The 5,399-nt window shown below is 38.3% G+C and overlaps 2 long non-coding RNA genes across 2 annotated transcripts; both read right to left on the bottom strand.

Annotated features, from left to right (window-relative positions):
- Positions 1 to 635: 635 nt before the first annotated feature.
- Positions 636 to 5,399, bottom strand: LOC145436007 (uncharacterized). Its single transcript, XR_013914131.1, has 3 exons — positions 5,060 to 5,399; positions 4,817 to 4,985; positions 636 to 972 (listed from the first exon to the last, which is right to left on the bottom strand). It is a non-coding gene; the product is annotated as an uncharacterized LOC145436007 (long non-coding RNA).
- Positions 1,623 to 3,876, bottom strand: LOC145436006 (uncharacterized). The gene is made up of 2 exons (XR_013914129.1): positions 3,366 to 3,876; positions 1,623 to 2,564 (listed from the first exon to the last, which is right to left on the bottom strand). It is a non-coding gene; the product is annotated as an uncharacterized LOC145436006 (long non-coding RNA).

The following is a 5,399-nucleotide window of genomic DNA, read 5'->3' as shown; positions in this document are numbered from 1 at the left end:
CTTACTATGAGCGCTTATGGAAAAGGGTTGAAAAATGAAGGTTTTTAGCAAAATTACATTGAATTGGGAATAGCTGACTTTGGTGAATGGTAATAACGTAGAGCTAGTATGTATTTGCAGTGTTCTAACCCTACAATAAACATGAATGGTGGCAAGCACTCGTCAGCATGGTATGTCCGAATAAATGGATTTCTGACAACTTTTCGGATGAAGCAACTATTGCTGTATTATCCTTAGTCGTATACTATAGGACTGTCGTACCGAATAGCATGTATTAGATTAATCTTGAGTGAGGATATGTGGGGTATTCATTATGTGGGCTTTGCGTTATCTGCGTTCTATTTATGGAATCGTATATAGTACAGTCTACAGTCTGCATCATTATATAGAAAATTACTGTTACACTGGACACTTGTCTGCATATTCAATGATCATATTAATATGATAGGCAATATGATCCGTGAACTGTCATTTTTTGTTCTAGCTCATGTATTGAATCAATCAGGTCAAATGCCGGATAACACTGTGCTAATAGCCTGTGTAACTTGGAGATGACTACTCAGACCGTTCCTGGTGTGCGCTTGTACCTTTCCCAGAGCCAATAACATGCATGGAAGAATGTAAAATCTGGATAAAGGCATGTGGACTTCCTTGTAGTCATCTGAATTCTCATTTCATTAATAAAATGACATATCTATTATTGTACCAAAAATATTGAATCGTGACATAATTAAGATGAAATAATTCTGTATTTCAGAATGAGTCTAATCTGAAATGCAGTCACACTTGACGCCACAATCGACTTGGTGTGTGTCTCTTTTTTTTCCACAGTTTTGCTGCATGATGGTGTGGGTTGAAATTGTTGAGAGCAATATATTCAATAATGAGATGAATAGTTGAAATTGGTAGCGGTGATACGTTGCATGAGTCTGACGAGTACGCCTTGATAGGTGCCTGCACAGCAGTGTTGCTCTGTAAAATAAACATATTATATATTTTGTGCAGGCTTGATGGATATCTTTAATGAAGCTGCAGAAAGAGGAAGTCGATGGATAAAACGCAAGAAAATCAAATTTCTGGAAGAAGTAGAAGCACAAAACAGGAAACTCGTCCAGGAAAATTACAAATTGATGGACAATTATTGCTAGTGAAGTTCAGTTCTCAGAGGAGCATCATAATGTCAAAAGATGCAGAGAAGCTGAAATTTTATGCTAGACTACAATAAATTCTTTCTGAATTGCCCGACTTATCCTACTGACATCAAATTTATGTGTATTGCTGTAAGCATAGTATTAAACCGTATGTAACTGCTTCATTAAATTTCGATTTGGCCATGTAGATATGTGGTTCTTAAAAATGCACCATTTGCATTCATTCATGATTTCTCAAAACTAGAATGATTACTGACTGTCAATAGATTACATACAACTTTGAAAGGATTGATGGATTGTTGTGCACTTACTTTTGTGTAGGAACTGTTCACAGGGACCATTTCAGATCGAAATATTAGTGAAATTTGTGGGTTCGACAAGAAATGTGAGAAAATGATGGAGTTCAGCTATGGTGAACCAGGAAATGCTATCATGTCATGTCTATGTGTACCAACCAGGGATATATAGAACTCCGGGATGGCTGACTTCTTTTTGGCCTATACATAAGTAGGGCTATATATCAAGCTGCAATCTACCTCGAAATCGTCACTTTTTTCGCAAGTTAGCGATGTAGGTGTTTATACAATCAGGTTCCTTCACCTTTTGCCGCCTTCCTGGTGAGTAAGCAAGACATTCTAGAAAACATGGGTCTTCCCATACCTCATTCTTTATGCTATATAGACAAATAAGCAAACTCTTACAACGTTGAATTTCATTAATTTCATACAGTTTACCCAGAGGTAATACATAGAAAGGTGGATAATGAAGAAAATCAGCATTTTCTAAACGTTCAATACATTGTTTTCTAATCTTTTTCAGTGCGGATGATATTTTTGAAAAGTATTTGGGAGAAGTAATATAAGTCAATCAGGGAGGAGTAAATATATGATGACTGAGACTTTTTGAATTGTACGGGCTCTTTCGAATACTACAACACGCCAAATATTTCTCCACTTTTTCAGCAATAGACATTCCTGAGCTTTATCGTCATTGGGTGTGCAGTACATCCCGAATCAAGCTTCTGGAGGGTTCGATACTAATTCACAACTATTGGAAATTATGTGTAATGGTGATGCGTCCGGCTTCTCGATCGATAGGTTGTAGGTTCGATTCCCGGTCAGGTCATACGAAAGACTCGAAAACTGGTATCCGCGGCTATCCGGGTAGGCACTCAGCATTCCCGGATAGCATGGAGAAGAAAAAGAAACGGGGGGGGGGGGGTGCAGACTAGGTGACCTTACGGTCGTATAGCATCTCGATGGTGCAGGCCTAACAGAATATCATCTCTATCTCTAAGCGTCGCTGCTGAGACTCAAGACACAAATTTCCAGATGGTAACGCAAGTATAGTATAGCAGGATATCCACTGATGATGTGCTGTACAGGATGGAACGTAGCATTTCGTTTCAGGAATCTGCAACAAAAATTAATAACTTAGAGATACAAATCAACCATAAGCCCAATCATTAAGAATAGCTTGATGTGGGGATTCAACCCAGTGGTTCTCAACCGCCAAATATGTTATATTTTTCCAATTATAAATGCATGAAGCTGGACACTTGTCCATTAGAGAATGGAACATCAAATTTCAGATTGAATCGGATTTTTCTGCATGGTGTTGTAATATAGAGCTCATAGTCTACTTTGGTCTTGACGCACGTCACAATGCTGCAAGTTTACGGAACGAAATACCCTACACCTCTTTTGGCAAAAGTTATATGGGAAAGCTATAAGGCTATTACGAAAAGATATTTAAATTTGGACAGTACAATTTAGCAATCTTTAGCAGAGGAATAGAGAGACTAGATAACTGATAAGCTGCTGGTATTTCTTTCAAAAGCAATCAAACAGTCAAACTGGTAGTACCCTTGCAGAAACTTCATTAGCACCACATATAATATCAAAATACATTAAATGTTTTTTCCAATATTTAGTTTTTATTTGCATACATTAGTCCTATATGCAATTTAAGTTGCAAGGTGTGCAAGATCAAATAGGACGAGAAGTGCCAACCGCTGATTTAACTGCCATAATATTCCAGCTATGAGTATAATGTCAACGAAATGCACAGTTGATAAAATGGCAGGATGATCTTTACTGTAGCATAGTACCTCAAGCCATAAGCAGTTGATTCGCTCAACACACACACAACAATATATTTAGATGGATTTCAATCCTTCATATGATATAGCTCACCAGAATCAGACAAACTTACCCATGCATGCTAAGGAGAGGTCCTGGCTGTGTTGCAAGGATTTGACAAAACCTTTTAAACTTTGATGTAGTTTCCAGAGTTTTTCCCACAGCTTTTCCCAATTGCCACATCCTGACGATACAGTTAACTTATCCATCATGAGGGAGTGGCCGACATCAAGTCGATTTATGTGATGAATAGTCCTGTTTTGTATCTTCAAAAGTTTCAGTGGCCAGCAAATGCTATATTTTGTGTCCGCCATTCAGTTCACTGCAACGGTGGATTCTTTCCAGTATAGTGGCATTTGATTGCCAGTCATTACCAAACATATTTATGTGTCACTAGTAGCCTTATCGGCACCGTATCTGTAAAAAGAGATTCAATTTAAATGGTGCCTGGACTTTTATACAATTATGTAAACTTCTAACTACCATTTATTGTATTCTAACACTACCATGCTCCTAGGGTTTGTATTTTACGTAAAAGTCTAAAAACCATCCTGACTGTCTGACTGAAATGCAACTTGCATACTGGTGCTTAGAGGCTACAATTTTCGGTCATTTCAAGCTATACAACTATATAACTGTCTTATGGCAAACCATGGGTAGGTATAGAATCGTTAGGCTCGTTCGATAGGCCTAATCCTTCCTTTCCTTTGTTCTGCATCATGTTAACTACAAATAGGAGCGCAGCATGAATACACTCTAATCATCGATTAACCTATTACATAAAATCCTAACAGACGAAGTCACTCTAAACTGGCGGCTGCCACTGTACTGCACACTGTACACTGTACAGTACAGCCTAGGACTTTATGGCTTATTATGCAGTTCTATAGCATCAGATCAGTCATTAATGCATAACGTAATCAATACTAGAATCATCCTGAAATGTAATTCTGCTACATCCTGATATACACTAACGCTTATCAATGTAGCAAAACATACTCGATAAGCAGAGATATTCCGAATACCAGCGATATATCGTACGGTACTGACATACCGGTAGCGCCGTTCATAACCTGCAGCTGAAGCTACATACCGCTAACCAATACTGCTAAAATTATCAACTACCTGAACATTACATGTGTCCTCTAGCTTTATAAACAATTAAAAATATTGATATCATACGCATCTACCAGCAATCACAAACCAGAAAGGTAATTCCAGGTCTAAAGGTCTTCAAGTTACGCACAGACAAAGCGCTGTCAACAATCCTATCTGAAGTGAGTGCGCGAAAATGACCCTACTTGTGTATGACCGCGATGACGCAATCGACGGAGTCAGCCATCCCGGAGTTCTATATATCCCTGGTACCAACAGTGCATGTCTATTCATACTATATTCCAGTGGTGCGCATTGAAGCTCATTTAGATGCCCAATTTGTTGAATGAACAATTCTCCAGGTGAAAATGTTCCGGGATTATTTGTGTTTGGTGGAATGTTATAAAACTGAAGACACCAGATACGCACCAAAATCTACCTTGAGGCAGGAGTTGATCGGTTGCGAGTACGGTCGAGAGATGGTTTGTCAATCACGATCGAGCTCACTGATGCTGATGCAAATCACAATGCAGTCTTTGTAGCTTTAGGTGCTGGATTGTCTTAATCAATGCATATGCATGAGAGCATATATCAGAACCTAATGTGAAAATAAATCATGGTTACAATATCTATTGCAGGAGTCTCTGACAAAATGTATTTTTCCTTACTTACCCTGTCTTACAAGTGCAAGACGAATCAATAATGGATTTTATGAGAATGTGTATTTCCATTGAGTGTGATATCTCTCTTTTCCGCAAGTTGCGATAACATTGGCTGTTCACTAGAATAACCCTTCAACAAAGAGTGAATTGTCTCCTCAATCTTTGTCCCTAAGTCGTGTGCATAGCGCTCCATGAAATACTTCGTAGCTTTCTCCGCGGTGTTAGAAGAAGATGCTGTTCCACTCAAATCCAGAAATTCGATAGAATCTCCATAGCTTTCAAGTTTCATAATCAATACACTAAAATTGTGATGTGTGGCAGAAGCTGTATTTTATAGCATATATTTCTGA

This window comes from Botryllus schlosseri, chromosome 3 (genome assembly GCF_051294905.1).
Source record: "Botryllus schlosseri isolate E-star chromosome 3, Bs_hap1, whole genome shotgun sequence".
NCBI classification, from domain to species: domain Eukaryota; kingdom Metazoa; phylum Chordata; class Ascidiacea; order Stolidobranchia; family Styelidae; genus Botryllus; species Botryllus schlosseri.
The sequence above is the reverse complement of the archived record's forward strand: the minus strand, read 5'-3'. Positions and strand labels throughout refer to the sequence as shown.